Source organism: Lonchura striata, chromosome 5, assembly GCF_046129695.1.
Source record: "Lonchura striata isolate bLonStr1 chromosome 5, bLonStr1.mat, whole genome shotgun sequence".
In the NCBI taxonomy this organism is placed as follows: domain Eukaryota; kingdom Metazoa; phylum Chordata; class Aves; order Passeriformes; family Estrildidae; genus Lonchura; species Lonchura striata.
The window spans coordinates 5429675-5456039 of NC_134607.1; the positions used below are offsets into that span (position 1 = coordinate 5429675).

At 40.7% G+C, this 26365-nt stretch overlaps 1 long non-coding RNA gene across 1 annotated transcript in view; it reads right to left on the reverse strand.

The window, feature by feature from the left end:
* LOC110470373 (uncharacterized) overlaps positions 1-26365 on the reverse strand; it is a 126960-nt gene that overhangs the window by 76346 nt on the left and 24249 nt on the right. Inside the window, exon 6 of the long non-coding RNA XR_013339984.1 lies at positions 18329-18505. This is a non-coding gene — a long non-coding RNA (uncharacterized LOC110470373). The remainder of the gene's footprint in view (positions 1-18328; positions 18506-26365) is intronic.

The following is a 26365-nucleotide window of genomic DNA, read 5'->3' on the forward strand; positions in this document are numbered from 1 at the left end:
CTCTAACAGGGGAAAAAAGTCTTCTCCCTCCTTGCAGATCTAAATGCTGCAAAGTACTTCAGGAGGCTTTAGGATTAAAAAAATGTCTGGAGTAAACACAGGGTATAATTATCATCATCTGTCTACTCTGTGAATCCATACATTTTATATTCCATTTAAAACAGAAAAAAAAAACCCTCAACGGGATGTCTTCCAGTGAACCAATTTAACTAATGAGAGTGAATATCAATGACTGCTGCTAATCAGAATGGTATTAGCATAAATTTTACTTAATGAGGACATATTTGCCTGGTTCCAGGAGCAAAATGCTGCTGAGGTAGATTGTAAAATGCAATGGATGGGTAAGTATCATCTGGAAAAAAAAAACCAACAGATGAAGTAAACAGAACTATATATGCTGCTCCTACTAAGCCAGATTTTTTTGCAACCCAGGACTTTAACCCCACTTGAGGCTTTTCAAACTTCTCCATTATAATAGAATGCTATCAAGACTTTAAATGTGATGAATTAAACACCCTGGGGAACAGCTTGACAAGAGATTCCATTGAACACTTTTAACCTTGTTTGGGTAGGTAGATCACTGAGGGAACTCGCTTTTTTCAATTTAAAGCATGCAATACATGTATTCTGCTGCACAACAAAAGTGTATTTTTCCTCTGTGCATTGTGTAAGGCTCTTTTCTGAAAAATCCTTACTGCTCCTCTCAGCTTCAAAAGCAGCAATGGTACATTGCCCTCTGTCTGCCTGTGAGTGATCTTGGGTGGAAAATTCCCTTCAGCCACTATTGTCTTGAAGGAGTTAAGTCCCAGCAGCATCCTGGAGCTGTTCAGCACACTGCATTTCTTCCTCTTTATACAGAATCCCTATTAGACAGTCTGAGGAGGCTCCATGAACAATATGAAAGATTTTTGTCTACAGTAACATAAAGGGGTTAGAGTTCAATATGCTCACAAAATATTTAATCTTGTGAAATGCTATTTGTAGTGTCATTCTTGTATATACCTGCTTTGAAATTCCTAACCTTAGATTCTTCTATGCAAAGGAATATAGGGCACAAGTGTTCTTACCTTTGATATACTATAGGATCTAACAATATTTAACTGGTGAAGTCATTTTTGTTTCCAAACCTGTGTCTCAAATATGCTTGGGAACGTGGAAACTCACAATGCCCTTATTCATGACATCAAAATCAGTTCCATGGTAACACATTGTGATGACAAAATACACAGATTGCAAGGTCACAAGTCACACTTAAGAACAGGCAGGGGAGAAATTGTTAGTTTAATGAATAACATTAGTCAGTTCCAATAGGAATAAAAATAAAGAAAAAAATAAAGTGCCTAAAGTAAACACCCTTAAATGCACTTCAGAACCATTTCATCTTAAGTAGTTCTTCAAAGGCAGAAGGCTTCCATAGCTTTCACCTCTGCAGTAAAGAGAAGGCAATGTTAAGAAGAAAAGAGGTGCTGTACATTAATGATGACCCTATCAGTGCATTTACATTCACAGAGAGAATCAGCAACTGCAGGGAAGAAATGCTGGAAGAAAAGGAGTCACGTTAACTCCAGGCTAAATTCCTGAAAGCAACTAATGATTCTCATAGTCAGCAAGGACTGGGGTTTTGCACCCTGCTAGGAGCCACTTCTGAAACTTGCATGTCCTTGGTCTGCAGACAGGTATTTGGAATATTTGTGTCACAGAACTTGGCAATGAGAACTGCAGTACGGCTCCTTCTGCTGAATTTGAAATGATTCTTTTGTTGCCTGTTTTCTGAATGCTGCATCACAAGAAAGCAATCCAGGTTTATATGGTTTTAGTGCCCAAAGGCCATCTCTGACATCTAAGCCCTTTTACTGCAGGGACCCCACTCTCTGCAGGTATGAGAAATTCCTGTAGCCAGCTCATCCCCTGAGTAAATCAAGGCTGCAAAAGAGAGAACGGAAAAACACAAAGGAGGAAATGACCAGCCCAGTACCCGAACAAATGCCAGGCATCTCTAAGTCTTTGACACCACCAGCAGATTTGCTTGTGATTTCCTGGGCAGTGACAGGAAAAATTTGGAGTTCTTCAAGCAAATGAACCAGAAAAATCTGTGGTTGAGGGAATGTTCTTGCAAATGGCATGTCTTAGTCATTAGGTGGTTGGTCCATGAAGTCACTGCACAAAAAGTAACAAGAACACATTTGAATGGGTTTTCCCTCCTGACTCTTACATCTAAACCTTCTTTGAAATCACAGCTCAAATATGTCACATACAATCTATTTGATGTGACTGTGTCATAAAATTGGCACTGTATGTTCTACGCTTACCACAGTCTGAAAGGTCAACAGAGAGGATAGATTTCCTTTAGCCTCTTGTTTAAATAGCATCTTATTTTTATTAGGAAAGATGGTTTTGCTTTTTTTACCATATCATGGCAGACAGCCCTATCCCAATACATCCTTACACAAACAGTGACTGAAGAGCCAAAAAACAAATTGCAACTTAAACTCTGTAAGGAGAACCACGTCAGATTAGCCTTCTTTCCATTTATCAGAGCAAAGGCTTTGAAAGGTAGGAGCATTTGAAAATAGATCAGGGAGCAGCTTTGATTTTTATTTAAATTATGTAAAATCACTGGATTATTCAAAAACAATGAAGCATGCTTTGGTAAGGCATTAACATTTTAAACATATTCTTGTACTCTGGCAGTGAAGGGAACGGTAAAGTTCCCTCTATATTAGATAAAATGGCTTGACAGTTGCATACATACTTAACCACAGGTGGGGGGGCTCTTCTTAATTTGGTGTCTATCATGTGATGCTTCATAAGCAAAGAATAGCAGGCCATGCTGCTTTATTCAATTGGGTTATGCTTGTACTCTTTCTTCCTGCGTGTGAAAAGCATAACAGAGAACTAGCAGAGCAGAAGTAAGATGTGTTTTGTTAGTTGTCTGAAGCCCTGGGGCCCGGAACCGGATAAGTCCTGATATTATACCCTGGATTGAGCAGAATAAATCCATTTTGTTTCCTCCAAACATTTAGCCATTAAAAAAATATGAGATAGAAAAACAGACTTTGCTGTCTGCATGCCTTCTTGTAAAGCTTGTATTGTGGAAATGTCAGAATCATTAGGTCATTGGCATATATTTTGCAAGCTAATGCTTCTACTTTAATTCTCACTGGGGACTGCATGTCTGCTTTTCAAATAAAACCCAGACTGAAGAAGGTGAAGAGAGCTTAAAATGATGCTGGTAATTCTCTATGATGGCTGATAACATGTCAGGATATGAATAATTAGGAAATATCAGCCAAGGCTGATACAACTACAGCTATTAAAGTACTAAACCCCACAAAAGTAATTGGTAAGTGTTAAAATTGCCTCATAAATATTTGTGGCTCCTTTTAAATGCACCGAGGGGCACATGACTGAATAAGTTTTAAAATAAATGCAACGCAATAAATAAATTTAATATGTGAAATCATGCACATAATAGAAGCACAGCGGGTTATACTTCAGAGGAGACAAGTGGATGAATTTGCTCCTGAATCACCCAAGGCAGATGCAAAGCAAGTGGTCACAGAAACACAAGCCCCATTCCAAAAAGAGCTGTTTGTCTCTCAAAACACATATTACTGATAAAATCTGGCATGAGTTGAAGAAAGAGGTTAATAATAGCAGACATAATAACACAAGTAGAAACGCTCTCAACTCACAACTGGATAAAAGTCTTGAACTTGCAGCAGTCACTCTTCTGCCTGAGTGCTCACTGCCCAGACCAGCTTTTCAGCCTTTTGCAGACACACACTCACACTTTATTCTGCGACTGAGCACCAGAGCACCTCTGCTGGGGGAGAAAGGGCAGATTCCTCCTCCTGAATTCCTTTATGCAGAAGCAGACTGAGCTCTCCTGTGCGCTCCTGCAGCCCTGCCAAAGGTTCATGGCAGGGAGCAGGACAGGTTTGGCACCTCCTGGTTTTCCATCTCGAGCTTGGGGCTCTACTGAACTCAGAACAGCCACTCAAAACCCAGCCAAAACCACTGGCTGCTGCCTCGATATTATAGCATGGCCAGTCTAAACTGCTCAAAACCATCAGTTAAGTGAGATTTTGATACCAATTTATAAATCAGCCCAGATTTATCTGAAAGAAGAATTCAAAATCAGTAGACAAGTTACTGGAATTGAACAAAACGTCAGGCAAGCACAGTTTTTATTCTGAATTTCCAAAGAAATCCTCAAACTAAACAAATCTCATGCAGTTTATATTTTCATTGTCTTGCATAGCCCAAACTAGTTGCAGATTTCTGTGTCCATTTTTATGTTTCTGATCCATATTTTGTGGTTGCATGCTCCATAACAATCCTTCAGGATATATCCCAACCAGCTTTCACAGGAACTTCGTGTACTGTGACATACTGGCTTAGAGTTACATTGTTCCAGAACACAGGAAAATCAGCTGTGAACACTGGAAAGTACTGTTTCTCCTGGTGTTTTTCCAGGTATTAGTTTAACTTATGAGTATTTGTATAACCCAAATCTTTAGTGTAAACTTCTTTAGAGTGGAAAGGCAAGACCGAAGAGGCTGCGAGCATATGCATAAGCATAACTCCAGAGCCATCAGAACAGATATAAATTGCAAAACCCGAGTCCTGCTCTGAGTGTTACTGATCTCCTTCTTCAACCTGCTCTCCTTTGTATTTATTTGACTTTAAATCAGCCAGACTCTAACAACCTATGCAAAACCCATTCTGTGTCATTCCTCTGAAACTGGATGGCCTCTGCATTTTCCTATATGGGTAAAAGATGAGCTTACAGGCTCTCAGCTTTTACCTGAAGCCTCCCCTTTCCTCCACTGCAGAAGTGGCTAAGATAAACAGTAAGTAACTTGTTAGAAATGCTAAATTGAGTTTTACTTAATTATTTTTGTGAACAATTCTTGTCCTTCAATGAAGTATATTGGGAAAAGATGAATTCCCAAAAGCTTGAATGCTGGAATAAAATAATTTTCGGAATGTATGCCCCAAAAACCATTAAAAATGTAATCTAAGCACTGTAAATAATCCTTATTATTTCTTTGTATTTTCTAATATTTCTTTAGTTTCTTTGAAAAATTGTGGAAGGAAAGCTAGTTTGAAATTTTTTTTTAATGAATAAATATTTTCAGAAATGGTCTTGGATATAAATTTGCTCTGATTATTAGCTCAGCAGTACATTTATTTAATCTTAGCTGCTGCACAAAAAGAGTTTGCCAAGTATTGGCCTCAGGTATTTTCCTTTCCAGATCATGCACAAGAGCAACTGGAAGATGATTAAAGAGAAGCCCATGTTATTGCTCCTGTGAGCATGATGGCAATGCTTTTTGTGGCTTAGGGCAAAAGAGGACACACACTGCAAGAGAACTGCCCATCTAAAAGTCATGGAGCATTTAATTTCATCCTGTCCTTAGATGTTTGCTGACTTTGTGGCGAGCCCCCTCTGCCTCAGTTTCTCACCAATTCCCTCTTCTCACAGTTAGCTTATTCTAGAATACACTATTTATGGCTTATAAGTAGCAATGCAAGGTTCTGACTGGAGTGGTGACAGAGCATTACATGGTCCCATAAATTTGGAGGCAACCTCTAGAACCTGAGGAGGAGATAAAGGGATAAGTGCAGGGCTCATGTCGACCACAGCACTGCTCCACTACATCTGTTACACAGCTGGAAGAGGTTCAAGCAGTATTTTCCTCTTTGTGAAGACAGTTAGTGGGGAGGAGGCAAAAGTGGCTATTATTACACAGAACTAGGTCAGAAATACTAGATTTATTGAGGAGAAGAGCAAGCTAGTTGCCATTCTAAATCACAGAAATTACAATGCTGCCGTTTTGGGAAAAATCAAGCTATGGGGATAAAAATTTCCTAGGAGAGGCAAAAAGATGAAAATACCTCTGATGTATTTAGCAAATTTTTTTTTCATTGTGACTAATTAAAGCTGAAATCAGATTTTGATTTGGCTCTGTGGATCACAGAACCAACACTTCAGCCATAGCCTTAGCCAACTACCAAGACAAAAAGCAAGAGATTGTGCATGCCAATACTGGGAGAAATAAAAGAGAAGAAAATGTTGTGGAACTCTTCTCACTCCTGTCATTCTACAGGTTTTATAGGTTAGAATTGGGTGCATAAGTTATTCTCACACCCAGAGACTGTGTACAGGATACTAGTCAGCTGTAATTACCAAAATAATTTTGAAAAGAAAACCTATTTATAGGGAAAGCATTGATAAAATCTTTCTTTGATGACACTAGGGTAAAATCAAACCATACCATGTGAATGTGAACTTCATGTGAAAGCAAAACAAAATCTAGAAGAAATAACATTTATAATTGCTTTCTTATAAAACATTTTCAGGAAAAGGAGTACTTATTCAAGGGGTGAAAATGCCAGATATTAGGTTGTTAAGAAAGTGAATACAGTAGGAGGACAGAAGCCATTAAAAGCTAAAAAAATATATTCTCAGATGTTTTTAATGGCATAGCAAAGCTATCAACAGAACACAAAATAAAGTTAGCAGAATTCAAATTCCCTGTTGCACATGTGCCAACACATACTTAGAAGCATACTTAGATGAAAACTTAAGGAAGGAATTAGACTTACTGCTCTGAACCCAGAAGAGAATACTGACACACTTTTAGAATGGGTCTTTTGTCTCCCAGCTCCAGAAGAGGAAGCAGAAACCTTTTACCCACACTTTGAGCTTAAAAGACAGCAGGAGCAGGACTTTTTACAGGAGCATGGAGTGACAGGACAAGGGGAATGGCTTCACACTGACAGAGAGCAGGGTTAGATTGGATATTAGGAAGGAATTCTTCCTGTGAGAGTGGCCAGGCCCTGGCACAGGGTGCCCAGAGCAGCTGTGGCTGCCCCATCCCTGGAAGTGCTCAAGGCCAGGCTGGATGGGACTTGGAGCAACCTGGGAGGTGCCCCCTGTCATGGGATGAGAAGAGTTTTAATGCCACTTCCAACATAAACTATTCTGTGATTTCATGTTCTACATGCCCCCTGAGGGGCCAAGCCTGTACAGATCTCCACATATCTACCAGGAAGAGTGTTTCTTTATAAATGCATTTTCCCCCTCTTCCTCTCATCTCACCCTAATTAGCTCAATGGGGTGGTGGAAAATGTCTTTAGGAAGAAAATGATAGTCCGTGAAATTTTATCTTAGACCCTCTAAATACAGTGCTTCCCTGTAAATATTAGGCCATGCTCTGCATCCATGTAATTTCCTGGAAGGATATCCAGACATGGGAATATACTGAAGTTTAGCAATGGTATTTTGCTGTGAGTGTAAACAATAGAACGGTATCATGGACTGGGAGTTGGTGCTGTAAGCCTGCAACACAACAGACAGCAATGTAAAGGTACAAGTGAATAATTAACTTCTATAGGAAAACCAGGACTGATCTAGGGGCCCTTCTAGGCCTTGGGGGGTTAGAGATGGCAATATTGCTTTACTTACAGAGAAGGAAAATACACATGAATGATAGATTTGGCTGGAAAAAAAATTCTATCAAATTTTTCTGCCATAATTGTTGATCTAAAAAACCTTAATCTGCAAAAAAAAAAAAAAAGTGTACATTAATCATAATAATTAGCTTATGAAGAAGACACCATTCCTTTGATTTTTTGGTAGTAATTGCTCTACACAATCATCACCTGGACCTGCTTTGTGAGATCCTCCAACAACATTTTTGCAACTATGGAAATCATCGGAGACTGTAGGTAATGCTGCAGGAAACCTAACAGAAGGTGAATACCAGCAAATATAGATAGAAAAATTTAAAGTTCCCAGTGCTTATGCATGCACAGCCCTCCTCGTTTGCCAAAGCAGGCTGTAAACCGCTTATGCCAGTGGTGGAGAAAAGTTTCACAAACAGAAGTTATTTCAATTGCAGATGGATGAGTTACAGCCAGAATATAAACCTGGAAAAGATCTTGTGTCAGCAGTCACTCTGAGTTTTCAGTAAAAGAGAGGTAGCACAAGCACCAGAGTCTAACGTTGTTCATGTAAATACATTCAAGAAAGTTTTCTCGGTCTCAGACAGGATGCCATTGGTCACTGCAAGAGACAGTAATGCAAAAATGAGACTCTGCAAAAGGTAATGCCAGTGATTAAGGCTGGCTGACTTCTGAGTGTAAACCTACTCTTTTTAACAACTTTAAAGGAGAAATTTATGTGGCAGACAGCACTTTGCTCAGAGGTTCTAGATCATTGGTGTATAAAATTGCATTGTAGGAAATACAAAAGTGAGTACCTGCAAGGTTTGTGGACACCAGGAGTGGAGAAGACTGGTTTAAAATCATAAGATATTTCATTCAAAATCAGTGTAGATTCAGGGGAGAATAAAATCCTAACAATACAACAGCAAATGTCAAAAATATGAATATTCAAAAACTAGAGGGGTGGGGGAGGAACTTCAATTTTAAACAATGTAAGACCTATAGACCACACTTGATGTATTTAGGTGTATGTACACAGATGAACAACTGTTCATGTTTTGGCTGGCAAGACAAGCAGATGCAGACTCAAGATGTGCCAGAGGAAGGTTAGGGTGAACATCATGAAGATTTTCTTCACCGAAAGGGATGGTAACCATTGGAAGGGGCTGCCCAGGGAGGTGTCCAAGGAATTCCTGGATGTGGCACCCAGTGCTGTGGTCTATGTGACATGGTGGGGACTGGGTGAGGTTAGACTCAATGATTTGGTCTTCCCCAGTCTTAAAAATTCTGTGATCGTATGGTTATTCCTGATTTCCAGAAATATGATCATTAGGGTACTCAACCATGAAATTTGTGACATACAAAATCTCTGTTTGCATAGAAGTTACTTGCCTTGGAGAACCAAACATGGTATTAATGCATTTTTTGTAAATTTATATACATCTGCTGAAACAAAATGATACAGAAGACACTATGACAGTGTATCACATGACTAAAAGTCTTTATGCACACAAGAGCACACTGAAGATATCTGACAGCAAATACCACTCGTGTCATGTAAAACAAGTTCATTCATTTCTCTGAGATTACTAAGAAAGTCCACAAAAAGTGCCCCCCTTAAAGCTGAACAAAAGAAAGAGGGAAAGCAGACATCTTGAGCCTCCAAGATCTTAATCAGAGCAGACTAGAAATGGAGAGGGTACTGGCCAACATCTGTCTGAGGACTGAACAAAACATTGTGGAGAGCTACAACCAAAGGAGCACCAGCTCAGAGCCCAGTGGACAGCTCTGAAGATTTTGCTGCACCATCAGGTGAATTTTGTTTAAGTCCTCAGTGAGGTCCAAGATCTTATTTTAGTTTATACCTACCAATGTAAGCAGCCTGACTTTTCTCTGGGACCCTTCTCCTTTTCTCCCAAACTCTTCCTTTGAGCAGTTAGCTTGCTTTGAAAATGCCAAGTGATATTTTTGGCCACCAGCTGAAGACAAAAGATGAGCCTCCTAGAACTTAAGAGTTCAGGTAGACAACCATAATGATGGTAGATGGAAAAGGGAAGCAACAGAAGCTGAATGTTAAGAGACACACAGAGGGAAAGGAAACCATCTAATTCCTTCAGTATGTTACTAAAAGTTTCCATTTTCATCTCCAGCAGAATCTGTTTCAAGGCAGTTTAAAGAAACAGGCCATCTTCTGGGCAAATTGAGTTCTGCAAAAGAAAGGGTGAGAGACTTGCAATATTTGTAGTGTGTATAATAATTTGCTTCACAGGAAAGTGTGCCAAGACTACAGGGTGCAGCCATCCTGCAAAGTCTGCTCCTACTCAGCTGTATTACTCACCCAGAGTTGATCAATACTAGCAGCTCAAGGTCCCTGAAGTAACTTTCTAGACTTGCAAGATTTATTATAGCCATTTTGTCTTGATCCTTCCCTAGATTTCCCCCCTGTTTTGTGTATTTAGACCTCAATGGAGGGAAATAATTTAGAAATATACTTAACATTAAAGATGTGATTAATGCCTAAAGACATCAATAGCAGGTAAGCACATAATTACTTACGTCTAAAATAAAGATGAGGTTTGTACACTTTAAGTGCATTCCTAAAAAGATTCCTTAAGGGACATATTTTCATCTTGTTCTGCTTGCCTGTAAAGTGCCTAGCACAAAAATTTCTGTTAAAAAAAGAAGCAAACAAAAAAACCCCAAACCCCACAAAAAAAACCAAAAAAACAAAAACCAAAAAAAAACTTCAAAAAAGCAGAAAGGTTTCATTGCAAAGATGTTTAAAAGGGAAACAAGATTTTGATTTGTTTGGAACCTAGTATATTTTAACACACATTGATTTTTTTTTTCAAACATTCGCAGAGTCTGTATGAGGGGATTTTCAAGCCAGTGCAATATATCTTTTGATTTTTCAAGATTTTATTTTCTTTTTGATTTTTCTATGCCTGTTCTTTTGATTTGGCCACATTAAATAGGAAAGCTTCCTTCTCTTTTTTTACAAGGCCTGTTTGATGCTGTTTCTTCATCTTGAATGAGTTGTTGCCTCATATCAAATGCAAATCAAGTCCTTTTACACTATGAATCATCACTGCCCTTGGTTAAGGGGTAAGAAGAGATGAAAAGGGAAACAGAGCATTTCTGGACAATGCTGATGATTGAGGGCTAGCATGACTCATACTTAGGAGGTCTGCTGCATTTTCAAGTCAACAACTAAGGAGATTAAGAAGCAACTTCAAACAAGGCTTTCAAAGGGAGAAGAAAACAGGAACTGGGATAAGGTACAGAGTAAGGCACACAGCCACATCCTGAAGCAAAATTCCCAATAATATTGCCCTTATGATTTCCAAGCACTAGGCTTAGAGTTCAAGGTTTAAGACTGGCCCTCAGTTATCTGGGAGTTCCCAGGAGCCCAAAGTCCAGACAGTAGAGCTGTAAAGTAACTGTTTCTTGGTCAGATTTTGGAATAAACAGGAATCCCATATGTAAATTTCCTCAAAAAACACTTTTTCCTTCTCATATGCACAGCATTGTTATGAAAACTGTGGTTAGAAGGAAGAGGATATTGACGGTGACATTTCCATTTGCTGAAAATCAGGTGGGGGGGACAAGTCTCCAATTAGTATCAAAGAAATCGTTTTTGTATTCCATCTAATTTTACTCTATATGGGAACTTAACATGGAGTTAGGAAAATAACTGTCCATGAAGCAAAGCATCTCTTTGCTGATGAGAAAGAGATAGAAATAACATGCTACAAAATCAGTAAAGTCAGAAGGGGACCCACTTTGCTATTTACCACTGACAGATAACATTTTTTCACAAACAGAAGTGAAGAATACATTTGCTTCAGTTCTAAAAATTGAAAGAGGTTTTTGATTATTGCCTTTTACATTGTCTGGAGGAGGGAGGTGTTTGGTTTTTTAATCAAATATTGTTCCATGCATTACTTTCCTACCTACCACATACATTATGGCACATGAACCCCTTGTGAACCCCCTAGGTTTGATTGCAGAACCCATATTGCCCTCTTTGGAGGACAAGGAATCAACATGTCTTTTGTGCATGAGTCTTAATCCCATAAAAATTTCCTAATTCCTTTGATATCCTTGTCACTGGTATTTAAGGAAAAAACTTGGCAGAAGGGCTTAAAACGGCAAGGCATTGCTCAAAAGTTTAAAAAGAGCAAGGAAGAAGAGATTTACCTATCCTTAGAGCAGCAATGAAACAAATGCTTTTACTTTTAAGAGTCCAGATGATTTAGCTGAGATGAATTTTGGATTAAAGAACAAACACAATTAGGATTAGTTGGCAATCACACCGGGGTACTCAGCCAGCGATCCAGCACAGAGATATCCCACTGCTATCACTTTTACCCTAAGGAGGGCATTGTGCTGAATGCCAATGATTCAGCCTGCGCCTGTTATCAGCCCTCCTCCTCCTCCAAATTCCCTGGGCACAGGCTTGTCCCCCTCCTCCTTGCCAGGCTTGCCAGCTGCTGGGGATCCACAGGAGCAGGAGCTGCACTGGCTGCTGGCTTCGCCCGCCAGCTCCATCCTCTCCTCTGGACGGTACCAACCAACTGCACCAAGCCACACATTCTGATATGACAGATTAAACACCAAGAACGAGGAAATCAAACAGCACACAAAATCCACCAGGCAAGTTTCCTGGACAAATATTTCCAATTAACTCTGCAACGAGGGCCAGGTTCAGTGGAGCTGGCTCTGAAACCAGAAACCTCACGGGTGGCCAGGTGGGTTTCATGTGGCTGTGCTGTGCTAACACTGGAACAGTTTCCGTAAAATATACCACAGATAGCTTCTAATTTGAAAATATTTGCACAAATAACAATGTATTTCATGTGCATTCAGCCAACTACATCCTTGGATAAAAGAGTAAAGCCTCTGAAATGTTTGAGAGAAAATGTGCACAGAAGGCACCATACATTTGTAGTGTCTATTCTTGTCCGTATAAAATGAAAATTGGAAATCAGGTTTTGCATTTTAATGTAACTTTCTAGTTACCATTTGATGTCAAACTGCTAATTACACACAAGTGGTGTAACAGACAAGTGGTGAAAGTTTGAGGCTTGTGGCACAGAATACTTAAGAGTTTGCAGAGATTGTAACATTTTCCACTAAGCAATGCGATACTAGATTTAGAGCCATGATGTTATGACCCCAAACTCCCACTTGCAAAGACACAGCCCAGTGAGTAACAACTCCCACTATCCAGTAGTAACTTTTGAGAACCTCATATTAACCTTTGATGGAACTGATGCATACTTGTCATTCATTTAGGTGAACTCATATATTGTGTTTTTCTGCTTTAAAGTGCATTGGACTCATCCACAACTCGTGGGCTTGCTAAAGGCTCCTCCACCCTCATTGTTTGTGACCCCAGCCTGCACTCACAACCTCCTGAATGTTAAACTGCTGCACCCAGCGCTGCATACACCCATTTACTCAGGCCACCATACGTAACCGATTAACAGAAAAGAACATTTAATATCAACATCCCCTGGTCAGGTCTTTCCAGCCTAGACTTTAGATTCATCCACAGGGAGCTCCAGTTTGGTCCTGCATTTATTTGCTCCAAGGTGCCATCACCATGAGCTGTGACCAGGATCCCACCATTTAGTTCAAAGGCACATACACAGGAACAGCAGCAAGAAGCAGCAGTGCTCCAGAGAGCAGCATGAGCAAGGAGGAGAGGTGGAAGGAGAAACAGATGGCAAAGACACTGAACAGCACTCCAAAAGGATGAAGTAGTTCAGGAGCAGAAGTCTCACTTACTTTAACAGGGCTAAGGGGGAGGGAACAAACCCAGGTCCCTAATTCCTCTCACACATGAAACAGAAAGTCACATATTTAAGGAACAACCTTGAATTATAGTTTGGGTTTTCTTTTATACAATACTTTATTTTTCTTATAGTGCTTTTTTATTCTAGCATGATGCCAGCAATAGCAAAATACATGCTGCAATAGATGGCTGTCCAGGTAAGTGATGAAGTGGTAAAACAAGAGTTCCTAATGTCTCAGACAACTGCCCTTCCAAGGGGTGGCCTGGCTTTAAGGTGCTGAAGGACAATCAATGTGGGGGCAATTAGTCCTAGCCTTCATCAGTGAGTGGGTTAAGCGTAGTCCAACAAAACTATCTGGACTTTTCAAGACTTTCTCTAGACAGCCCCGAAAGACCAGGCAGGGAAAGCATTTATGCTTATGTTTGGAGAAGCGACCGGAGGAGTCGCCAAGCCCTGGCTGCTGCCCAGGCACACCACACATCTGCACATGTACAGCCCCACGTGGGCACTCCACCACACAGGGGACCCCACCACGCATCTTCACGTGCAGAACCTGAATTTTGTGAAGTTATCCTTGCCCTGCCTTGTGACACAAAAAGAACTGGGCAATTTCGAGGGCAAGGATGCGTGTCAGTGGTTTTGGGAAAAGGAAGTGGATAACAGAGGTGCAAATGTGGAGATTGCTCTGAGCAGAGAAGCTTTCAGAAAATTGAGTGAGGCAATATGGACCTCCTCTGGTGACAGTGGTGTGCACACACATTTCCCCCAAAAACACAGCCTTGCGATAAAGAATACTCCAAATTTGCACCACCAGTTGCTCCCTCCTGTAAGAGAAGCTCAAATAGCCATGTTATCCACTCCACTAAGCTCCACAGAAACACTCAGGTGACTAATGCTCTTCTGCAAATGATCCTGTTAAACAGATTCACAATTTAAGTTCAGCTATGTTTTTAAGTATGGCACAGTCTCTTAGTCCTGCTCTCTCTTGCTCATGCAGCTGCCAACTATGTGATGGCAATGTTCAGTGGAAAACATGCTTTTCTTCTGAATAATGGCAGGTATCTTACCCTTGAAAAATGCAATCCTAGAGTTTAGTTTTGCTTCAAGCATGCCAGCTCTCAGGAAGAGGGTCTGGGGAACAAATCCTGAACTTTGTTGTGAGAAAGGCAGGTCACTTTCGCTGAGAACTGTTTGGAGCCTAGGGAAAGTGAGTGTGAAGCAGCATACAAAGAAAAGGGAAGATAATTCAAAATAATGGAGCATTCAAAAAACCTTTATTTGGCTAACACTGGCAGTAAATATCTCATTTGAAATACTGCAAGGAAATCCAGCTTGCCTGCATGGGAGAGCTATGTCAGACTGGGATGCTAAACACAGTAATTAACAGTGAGATTTTAGCTTTGACAATGCAAAGCATAGCACAGCACAAGGAACTTTCTAATATTTTGCATTTATCTATAAGAACAAGGGTAGAGTTCAAAATAATGCAGGGGCTTGGGTGAAAGTTAATCATTCAACAGTAGCTCCTAGCAAGGATCCCCTGAATCACTTCTGGAATGGTGTTAGACTCTTTGTGGGCATTCAGGTCTACATAAGTAGATCATGTTTTGCAAAATTGGTGCCTGATATGCCAGCTAAAACAATCCAGCCTTATTGCTTATGCAAAGAGCGGGCTGAAGTAGATACAATGGAAGTACAAGGGAGGGGATACATGACTTGCCTGATCATTCAACCGTGAGGGTGTGCTGAAAGATTTCTTTCTGAGCCTCCTCCGGCACAGCCCCACACAGAAAGCTCCTGCCTGGGCCCACAGAAGTCTGATTACTGTGCACACCGTGCACTAGCTCAGCAGTTAAGTCATTCAGTAGTCTGATTAAAATAACATCTTCTAATTCCCTTTTTGTTGTAATTTACAGTCTCTCTCCTTTGGCTGAACCTGCCAGCCATCCTGGAGGTGAACAAAGAGAATGTGCTAAAGTTGCCAATTCTGGGGCCTGGTGTGAGAGAAAGCTTTTGTTTCCAGAGGTTGTATTTACTCTGGAGACAGTTAATCAAAGCTCCACAGAGCATTGTAATTCTTCTGTTCCTTTGGTATGGGTATGAACTCTCGGTGTCTGATCCCTGCGACTGTCTTTCAAATCCCCTCAGTAAGCTCACTCCAATGTAACTTACACTAGGGCTGGTTAAGAAAGAGCCAAGCTTTTTCAAAATGGCTTTAGATAATGAAATTACATCACTTGTGTTGTTGTATTTCCTATTAGCACCATGGACACCAGCTAACACAGCTGAAATGAGTATCAGGTATACTTCAGCAGGAGAACATTTAACACTCACAGCCCAAAAGGGGACCTTGGATGGAGGCAGCTCCATTGAGGAAGTGAACATTTGGGACTATATGGGAAATGCATAAAATGACAGATGTAAAGCTGAAGGACAATCCATGCAGAGACATACAAAACACACAGGTGTTAAGTGTCTCACATCTTCTTAATTTGTTATTAATATTCCTCTAATATTCCACACTGCCTTTGACCATAAAACCTGAGTACACAGAATCAATGTGTGATAAGTAATTTGTCTTTCAGTTAAAAATCACACAGAAAACTCTTTCTAAAGTCCTCTGGTGACGGTCTTGCACACTTTTTTCAGGTAAAGCTGAACAAAATAACAACCCCAATTCAGGCTTTTGATTTGATTTAACAGCACTCTATGACTAAAGACTAAGGCAGAGCAAAACTGAACTGGAGCAACTGGTGCTACAGAGAACCTGACAGGTCTCATTTTCTTTGTTATGTCAGCAAGCTTTGTTATAAAGCACAACTTCCTCTTTTCAGCATAGAATTATATAGGGAAGAAGCTTTCTTCATAAAAGAAGTTCTATGCTACTCAACATGCAAATATTATAAGCCTCATTTCAAATACAGATACTTAAATAAACAGATTCATAAAGCCAGCAAAGGTTTTTTAGCATGGACATGGATGCCAGTTAGCCTAGATAAACATTAGCTATGAAGATCACTCACTTATTTTTAAACTGCTATTTATTTTTTAAATGGTTCCATTACACAAATGGAAACAAAGCACGCCAGAAACAGAGTGCTCTGAGACAAGTCCCCTGAGTCCTGCCTGCGTGCATAAATCCAGCCCAGAATATGCCCTATGGGCAGTGAACTCCAAATAATTTCAGCCTATCTCCTTGGAGAGAATGCTGTTGTATCCAGGATCAGTTCTGGGTGGTCTCCAGTTGCATTGGAGAGACTGTTTTAATACAGATAATTTAACATTGTAAAGTATTTTGGACTCTGGGGAACAATGGTAGGGAGAAAGCTGTGGAAACTGTGGTGTTTGACACAGTTCCTTCCCCATCCCTATGAGACAAACCACACCAACACCTGCCTATGTCACCTTCCGTTTGTTTGGACTGAACTTCAGCCAGTTAATTCCAGTATTAGCCAGATGCTGAAGCTTGGAAAGGTGCCTCAACCCACCAAGTTGGGTGGAAAAGGCATTTCCCAGCTCAGAAACCAGCTCCCACCTCTCCTAGAGGGAAAGCATCAGGGTAGTGCAGCCACACTCCATAATCCCCAGGCTGAGGTCTGCTGAGAATTGCCTCATCATATGGTATTTGCTTCTTGACTTTTGAGCAGTGGAAACCATACATACAATATCTTTCCTGCTTTCCCAGTATCACATTTCTATTAAAATCATTGCAACAGATACTACAGAAGCCCATTCTGTGCTCAGAAACAGCAGGAAAGTTGATCTGTGATACAAGTTTTGTGTGAAAATGTAGTCCACCACGCGAATGCAATCAAGTCTCTGAAAGATAGGAGCGGAGAGCAATACAAGCCTAGCCCACAAACCAGAGCATTCAGATGCATTAACAAAAGATTAGGCCCAGTCACATAAAGATACTTGAACACAAAGCCCTTTTGTGGCATCAGAAGATGATTGTTATCTGATAAGTCCAGCTCAATATCACCTGGAGCGCTCTCAATTTGCTTCTGTGCTTCCTCACTTTTGCTTTCTAGCAAGAGATCCACATCAAACCTGAGAAAAGCTGTTTCCAATGAACCACCTAAATTCTTACCCATGCACTTCACACTGTGCCAGCACACATCATGCCAATAAAGTCACAGAAGGAATTCTACAAAATTACGTGAGGGCTCCTTTCTTTTGCAAAGTGGCAGCATTTTGACTCTGTCAGAAGCTAAGATTGTGGCACTTAAAATCTATGGTGAAATCTGTCCCCTACTGAATGGCAAAACTCCCAGCAACTTTAGCAGGGCCAGGAACAGATTTCTTGTCCTGTATCTATAGCAACTCAGAGGCATCAATTGCATTTGTGGGACCTTAAAAGTCAGAAAGCAATGGGTGGTAATCCTAACAAAGTTGTTTTTCCCAGGATTCTTAGAAAACAGAAGACAAATAAATAAAAATTCAGAATATTTTAACATTTCATTTCCCCATTCCCTGTTCATGATCAGCTACAAATCCTTGGACTTTCCCACTGCCAGTGGTCAATGATATCATTCACGGTCATTTTTCTACAACCTTCATTAGCTGGCCTTTCTTAGAGTTGTTAGAGTTTCCTGTGGGCTTTGGTTTGACTTGTGTTATTCTTGGCCATAAGTTGACCAGAAAATAGGAGGCTATTTCAGGCAAAAGTATCAAAAAATAAAGTATGCTTTTTCAAACAAAATGGCCACACCCCTGTGCCTCCTGCCATTCTGTCCAGTTAGTATTTTTAAAGCACGTTATTTATTCATTTATTTATGCATTCAATTGAAATAGCAGGATAACTGAAGGCAACCATAATATAATTAGAGAGGCTGTAATTTGGCAGTATAAATTGTGCTCTTCTTGCTTTACTGAAAGGGTTATCAAGCACTGGAACAGGAAGTGGTGGAATCACTGTCCCTGTAAATATGTAGATGGGACACTGACAGGCATTATCTACTGGTAGATTTGGCAATGATGTGTTACTGGTTAGACTTGATTTTAGAGGTCTTTTCCAACCTAAATGATTCCTCCATTGTAGAAGTTCTCACGAAAGAAAAGGTACTTACAGAAGCTTGGCCATGACCAGCTCTGTCGTTTCTCCCATCATCCCAAACAGGCTCCTCTTGCCACAGGATGCCCCTTCATGCCACAGCCAGGAAAAGCAGCCATGCCCCTGGTGACCACCAGCACGTCTGGGTGTTCTTTGGGATTTTCTTTCCCGTAGCTTTCCTCACAAGCAGGCTCTGGTGAGACAGCAGGATTAGGTGATACCACAACACATACTCAAACCTGCACTTCCCAGCCTCCCCTTCCCTTCTCAGGAACCTGCCAAGCTTGCCATAATACAAATTGACATAGTATTTTAACAGATTGCCTGTATCTATGTGGACAACCAAACATATGATTGGAGGAATATTCTAATATTCAATTAGTCATATTTTTCAGCTGGTATGAGCCTAACACTGTAATCATGACATTACAGGACACTTACATAGTTTGAAGTGGTTGTTTTATAATAATATACAATGCAATGGCATACTTTTGTCCAACTGAAAATCTACATGGTGGCATGGAATCTAAGTTTTTCCAGTTGCCAAAATGAATCTCACTATTCAACAAGAAGAGATGAAAAAGTCCTCAAGTGAGTTGCATTTCTAATTTATTGAAAGCTGCATAGAAAACAACCTCTCACCCAGAAGCCTACAGACTTATCCAGTCTTCCTTGCATGTAAAGGTACAGTCATGAAACAACTGGAAATAATTCAGGATTTCTCCTTTCTGAAGAAATGCACATACTGAAGTACAGACCAGTCTAACTGCTGCAAAACTACTTTCAATTAAATGAAATAAAATGATTGGATAAAATGGGAACCAATTTTACCAGTGGGATGAGGTAAGTGCAGACTGCTATTATACTCTGGATTTTGTCAGGCTTTTGACAGATTTGCAGGAGAAGTCACTTATGCTCTGATACAAGAAAGCAGATGAACATGAAAACAACCCTCTTAAACAACAGAGCACATTTATTTACTCAGGGTAAAGTTGGAAGTCTTAGAGGGTATCTACCACACAGGTGAGTCCTGTAGAATTTTAACTCAACGTAGCTTTGGAAAACATCCAGTTTGTGATTGTAGCAGTGTATCTGAGCTTGTTCTATGATCAGAAAACTTGTGAAAGAGCTATTTGGACAGGGCCAGTGAGACAAAGTTCTCCCCTCAGAGCCAAATAAGCAATTCAAGGGGTACCTGGCAGCCTCTCAGCCCCACAGCCAGGCAGCAGAGATGCACAGCCAAACACACCAGAACTACTCTGCACCTGAGCCTGTAACTTGTATCTTTTCACTGCTCACCTTCCAGAAGGAAGCAATCAGGAGACTGGGGACACATTACTTCCTTCAGACTTTTGTTGCAACACACAATTACTCTCATTTAAAAATTTCCTTCAACTGCTCTAGTGACTCATTATAAAATCAGTGATACTCACCCACATAAATGCAAGCTCACAGGACTTCAGACAAAAATATGCAAAGCTTTTTATCTCTGCTTTTTATCTGCAGCTGACTTCTCTGCAGCCTTACTATGGCTGCTTTGATCTCACACTGGCCAGCTTCCATGCCATCTTTCAATTAATTTGGGAAAGACTGCACTGAGTCATTGTCAGCGTGGTTTTATGCCAAGCTCTTTCTGTTCAGAGATGCAATTCCCAAAGTGGTGCCCAATTCTCCTTTCCTAAATTCTTATTTGAGCACTTTGTTAACAGGTTTGCTATCATCTCTGTGATATGGAATAACACCTTCTCCCATAGGAGCTGGAGTAATATGACTTTATACACTAAAAGTTGTCCTTCAAAGCTGGACATTCTGCTCCTGAGTCTGAAAACAACTGTGGTGTTAAATTGCCAGAGGGACACGTTCTCCAAGCCTTTGGTTCCCTGCAGCCATGTCCTGTGTGAATCTAGGACAAGATCATGTTACTTGAATTACTGGAAAGCTTCATAGAAGTCAGCAAAAGAACTGCCAGTGTTAAGTGAAAACAATCTTGAATCAATGTTGTGCTACAGCACCAAGATGTTCCAGGTGCATTGTAATGACCAAAAGTGCAGCTGTACTGACTGTCAGCTGTACTGGGAGCCTATGAGTCTGATTTATAGATTTTTCTTCTTCACCCCCACCTTATTTTCATCATGTCCTTTTAATCGTGTTCTCAGAGATCTCCATGTGAGTTTGGTTCCTTTGGAACGGAGCCCTGAACATAAAATTATCTAAAGCAATCTTTCTTTTATTCTAATACTGACATTCATAATCCTCTAAGGACTTAGAAGAAATAGAAGGAATAATATCAATTATGGGAAAAAGGCTTTCATAAACTGAAAAGGCGTTTTGATCTATTAAAAAAAAATCAGTCATTTGCATTGCATTTCCCAGGCTAATCCCTGGTATAATTCAAATGAGATGGTTTAGCACACAGAAAATCAGGGAAATCCTTTTTATGGGACAAACCCATAAGGTTTTGTTTATTTAAGATAATTGCAGCTGTGGGATAAAGAACTTTCACTGTACCAAATGATCTTCATTCAGACATTACCAGAAATTGCTTCTCCTCTTCATTCCTTTTATAAGAGAGAGGTGATTACAAAGACAAAGAAGTCCAGCAAATTGTAGTTGTAACCTATTACAGCTCTTTGGAAGACACAGGATCACCTATACTGCCTTCAAGGATACAGGAAGGAACAAAAAGAGATACCATGAACAAGTAAGAGGAGAATATTATACTCCTGCTTCTCCTCAGACAAGTGTATTAATAGCCCTGGGTGAACTGCCTTTTGAGAACAGGCCTTTTATTTTATTTTATTTCCAATTTTTAAAATTAGCTGATAACTAATGCTCCAACTGCATAGCTATTGAGCTATACCATCCAACCCAGGGAGATGCTCTTTGTGTGGTATGGTCCTCCAACATATATAATAAACATAATCCTTGGGTCTAGACTGCCTCTTGAAAACACAAGTATTTTAGGAATAAACCAAAAATCATGGTTCTTCTCCCCACTTCTACCTATGCTTTAACTCTAGCACATACCAACAAAACCCATCATACCTGAAATTTCACTAATGGGTTAATATTTGGGTGGAATTAGCTTAATTCTCCGCATTTTTCCATTTTTACATTCTTCCATGTTCACTGAAAGAATTTGTACAACAAATAATCAGAATATTTAAATCTTTTTACACTTCCCTGAAGAACAAACTAGGAGCAGTCATGAGGTCTGGTAGCCATACTTTTTAAAGCTGGGACAGCTTGAGGAATCATGAGTCTAGATTATACTTTTATACCAAGGTATTCTTACTAAAGTGAAGAGCCTTAATCCATCCTCTGGGCATCTGCAGTTAGAGTCAGGACTGGGACTAGGATTCACATTTCTCTACTCCAGAAAGGGCACTTTCTGCTCCTCTGTATCAGAGCACAGCAGTCTTAGAGTTGTGCATTTGCTCTCAGACCAATTACATTCCCAAAGTTCATGGACCCTGCAAGCCTGTCTCTCTTCCCCTCAAGCCCAACTTGGAAAACTCATGTACAGTTTTATAAATGCTGAAAAGGGGTGGTGAAACCCCAAAAGAGTTGCCCTAAGCTGTTTTTTTCCTTTGACTGCTGGAACCAAACTTGTCCAGCTTTTCTACTCTGTTCTTCCGTAATTTCCAAAAGAACATCCTGTTCTTGTGCCACATCCACTTCCAGTTGAAAGACAGTTTCCAGGGCAAATACAAAATAGAGAAGTGTGGGAGCAAGGATAACAGGAGCTTTCCCAAAGTTCATGCTTAACTATCAACAGAACAAACAGCAGCAGAGGTGAAGGTAAGAGTGATGCATTCAATTTTCATTAATAGAGTTCAAACCTGTTCATATTTTGTGAGGGTTTTATTACAGTAACTCATTAATTACATTGAAATACTGCCTCTAACTTTAGCATACTCCAATAAATTATTATAAAGTGCGTTCCTATATTCAGGTGAACACCAACTGCATAGCTGTTTCTGTGGAATTGTATGGACCCATCTCACAGTATTTGATGTCGATACATTTTATAGCCACTAGGAAGTTTTAGAGAAAAATGTATTGCTAAACCAGATTTCTGCAATTAAAAAAAAAAAAAAAAAGCTTAAAAAGTGCAACCAGTGTTTATGTCCAAGGTTCAACCCAGCCAGTTTCACATTTTGCATTTCATGTTTTTAATCCAATCATCTTATTGTTGTTAGTCCTGAACAGTAAAGATTCCACAAAGGATTCACAAAGCTATTTGACTGTTGAATTTCTTCTCCACCTTTCACCCACTTCATTGCTATGGAGTAACCAGAAAACACACTTTTGTGCTGTCACATATCACACACAACATAGTATGAGCCACAGATACAGTCAGACTTTGCTTTTTTCTTTAACTTTAGCAAATGCAACACACTTGAGAAGCACAGGGCTTTAGAAGCGCACTGCTGTACTATTAGTTTCATCTATGAATACACTGCAGCCAACTAGATTCCAACCACTTACTCCAAAACCAATCAAACCTTTAGATAATTTAAAATGCTGAAGATTTCAGTAAGATTCAGAAGTTCAACAGCATAGGGAACATAAGCAAGAGGAATTGTCTCCATCAAAGGCAAACAGATGTTGCTATAACCTTTTAAAAAAAACCTTGCTCTTGGAAGTGCTATAGTAAATATGTAAATATACTTTGAAATTGAATATCCTTCCTGAAGTGGAAGGCCTGGAGTACAAGGGCTCTTTGAGACCGTGTTTTGGTTTCATGGGGTCATACGTATGCAATGCTGAGCTGTGCCCGGCCAGGCCTGGAGTCATTGCTGCCATATCCTCTGGCAAGAAGCTGGCAGGGAGGAGAGCTGTTCCAGAGAAAGGAACAGGTAGTAAACGTGTGTGCACTCTGATGGCATCCAGATGCCTCTGACCTGGCACCCAAGAATATAAATACCCCCATAATTCTGCCTTGATACGAAACAATCTGAAGCATTTTCTATTTCTCTTCCAATCCCATTCATGTGGAGTCCATGTTCACCTCACACAGCTTTTCACTTGTCTGTTTCCAGCAATAAAAGCCATTAGAGCTGGCTGAAATGGCACTGTCATAAATTATATCTGCACTGTTAGAAATTAGCTGTACTTTCTTTATTTACTCTGAAAGAGAAAGGAAATTTTTATTCTTTTAAAACAGAATCACAGACTGGGTAAGGCTGGAAGGGATCTCATCTGGTGCCACCTCCCTGCTCCAGCAGGGCCATTCCAGAGCACAGGGCACAGGATTGTGTCCAGAGGGGTCTGGGATATCCCCAGTGAGGAGACTCCCCAGCCTCTCTGGACAATCTGTTCTGTTCAATTCATCTCATAAATTTGAGGCAGGGGATTCATAAGCTACCCATTACTTGTGAAGTCTCTTCCACAAATATTCCTCCGGGGGAAGAGTGTTCTCTTTTCCAGTTCTGTCTGTAGCTGCTTCAGAAGCCTACAAACAGCACCTGGAGGAGCTCATATGCAGAAAGATCTAACAACCCTTTGCTTTAGGGGTGTAACCCCAACATTTCAAAGGGCTCCTCAGAGGGATTGCCAAAACTTTCTCTTCCCAGACAGGGATCAGGCAGTAGCACAAGAGTGCCCACAGCTGTGGGAGCAGGGGTGAGGGCTGGGCTGAGATGTCACCCCTGACCACTGTGGGCAGGCTCCTGGCACAGCTCCCAGGGCTCCTTCCCGGGTCTGTCCCACATCAGGGCTGGGCTGCAGCTCTGGCAGGCGAGCCCTGTGCAGGAGCCAGGGGAAGGAGTTGAAGAAAAAGCTCAAGGAAGAAAAAGTGACTGCTTGGTTTTGCTTTGGGACAAAGCACAAGCGAGATAGGAAATGACTGATTTACCTAACCATGTTTCTAATTATCACAAAAGAAAGACAGGGCACATTGACAGTGCTGAATAATCAGCTGCAGACCAAAATCACCCAAACTGCAGCCTCATCTTTTATTTTTGCCTTTTCTGCACTCACAGAAGGGCTGGAAGTTGATAATGGGGGAGGGTCCTCATCTGCACTGTACTGACTTGCAGAGGCAGTCATCCAAAACTAATACTCTGGGTTGAGTTCCTGGAGAGGGATGTTGGGGTTTTGTGGTGGGGAAAGGTTGGCAACCTTGACTCTGATCTGCAAAATTCCTCCTTTAGCCCTTATACATTTATTAGCTTGTTTTCACACCTTGCCCTCTTTGAAGGATTATATGCAGTAACATGATGCAGTCTGGAGCCTCAGTTTTCAAAAGTACATTAAGCTTGAAGCAAACCCTGGCACCCCAGAAAATTCCCCCACTGAAGGTCAGATCTACATTGACTGGCTTCCTAAATTTTCCCTGCCTCTCTGTTTTTTTTGTAAGAACCGTGCAAACTTATGTGTGTTCTAACACATCCTTTTTAACTCAACAAAAATGCCATATCTAAAGCTTTAACTGCCATATGTCCTATATAGGCATATGAAGCATATTTCTTTTTAATTCATATTTTATTGGAAGCCTTACAAAGCACACAGAACAGATGCCAGTGCATCAAATTCATCATGCCGAGCCTTGATTATACAGACCCAGAAGCCCCAGCACTGCCATACAATCCTTCCTTTCAGGAAATAAAACCCAAAGACCAGTTTTCCCACAGGACCACTTGTGGGTAGAAGCTGAAGCCCTTATTACTGGAGGTTCCTTGGATAGGATTTAAAGTCTGGAAGTTCCTCATATAGCTGCTCACTCATCGCAGCGCGCCTCTCGGAGCCCAGGCATGCTGCTCCAAGGCATGCCCGTCCAAAACCAGGGAAGCACTCAGCCAAATATCCACTTCAAGCTTAGTAGCTGCAGCCTTCTCTTTTTCTCTGAGTAGGAGTGCAGCAGAAAAGGAGGCCTATAGGAGAGTGCAATGCCACAAACTGTAGCTCCACCAGGAGCTGCTACTGTGTGTGAGGAAATGCCATGTCAGCCACAACAAAACAAGGCTGGCACCTGAACCAAAGCTACTTTGCAAAGAGGAGATTTCAAAGTTCCCTGAGAGTGTGACATGTTGTGCCATGACAAAATAACAATTAAAAATAAATTAACAGCAGATTCTCACTGGCCTGAAATTTCCTCCTATAGTTTGTAGTGTAAATCAAAGCTTGATATACTACAAAGTTTTAGATATATTTACATGTGTTTCAGCTGACCATGTTTACTCATTCAGGGTTTCCACTCCACCACTTGTTAATGCATTTGGCATGGTCTCATGTAAATACATCTAGGATTTCAAAGGAAGGTCATTCTCTGTTCCCCCCTCCATAGAGAGGGAACATGCCAGAACTACGCTGAGGATATGGAATGAGATCACTCAAGATCAGAGTCACTGTGGGTGGGTAACGATGAGGTTACCCCTATGGCATATGTCAAAATATTCTAAACCCTCATTATAGTTATGATATGTTCACAGGAACACAACAAACCCATCTTTGAAACCGTTCCTTGATTTCAAGTCTACTTGCTGCTTTATGGAAGTCAATCCTGCAGTAATTTTCTGCTGGTGTAATGCTAAATGCCAGCAAATAGGGAAAAAAAGGCAGCAGGGGTCGTGAATGGAGGAATATTCACATTGGAGGAGTACAGAAAAGGGAATGCAAGGAACAGATGGTGGAGGAGAATGGGAGAAAACCAGGGCACCAGCATGCATTTGAGGGTGCAACTTTAGGACATTTCTAAGCCCCTGTTTGTAAATCACTACCAGGAGCCAGTTGTGTGCGTGATGCCAATGCCCACGTGCCAGGCCAGGGGAGCCTCCCTGCATTCAGATTCACTGCATTAAGAATCAGACTCTGCCCAGTCCTGTGCTTCTCTCTCATTATTTAGAGCTTTTCAGTCAAAGCGAGGCTTCTTGAAACTCAGCCAAGCAATGAAAGTTGCAAAAATTTCCATGGTTTTTGGTCAAAAATATTTCAGTGCTATATAAGAAAGGAGATGCCACTATCAAATATAAAACTCCTGCTGAAATTTCTTTCTGTGTGTCCAGGCAATTGCCCTGGTCCTTGCTCAGGCAATGCTCCTGCAATGCAC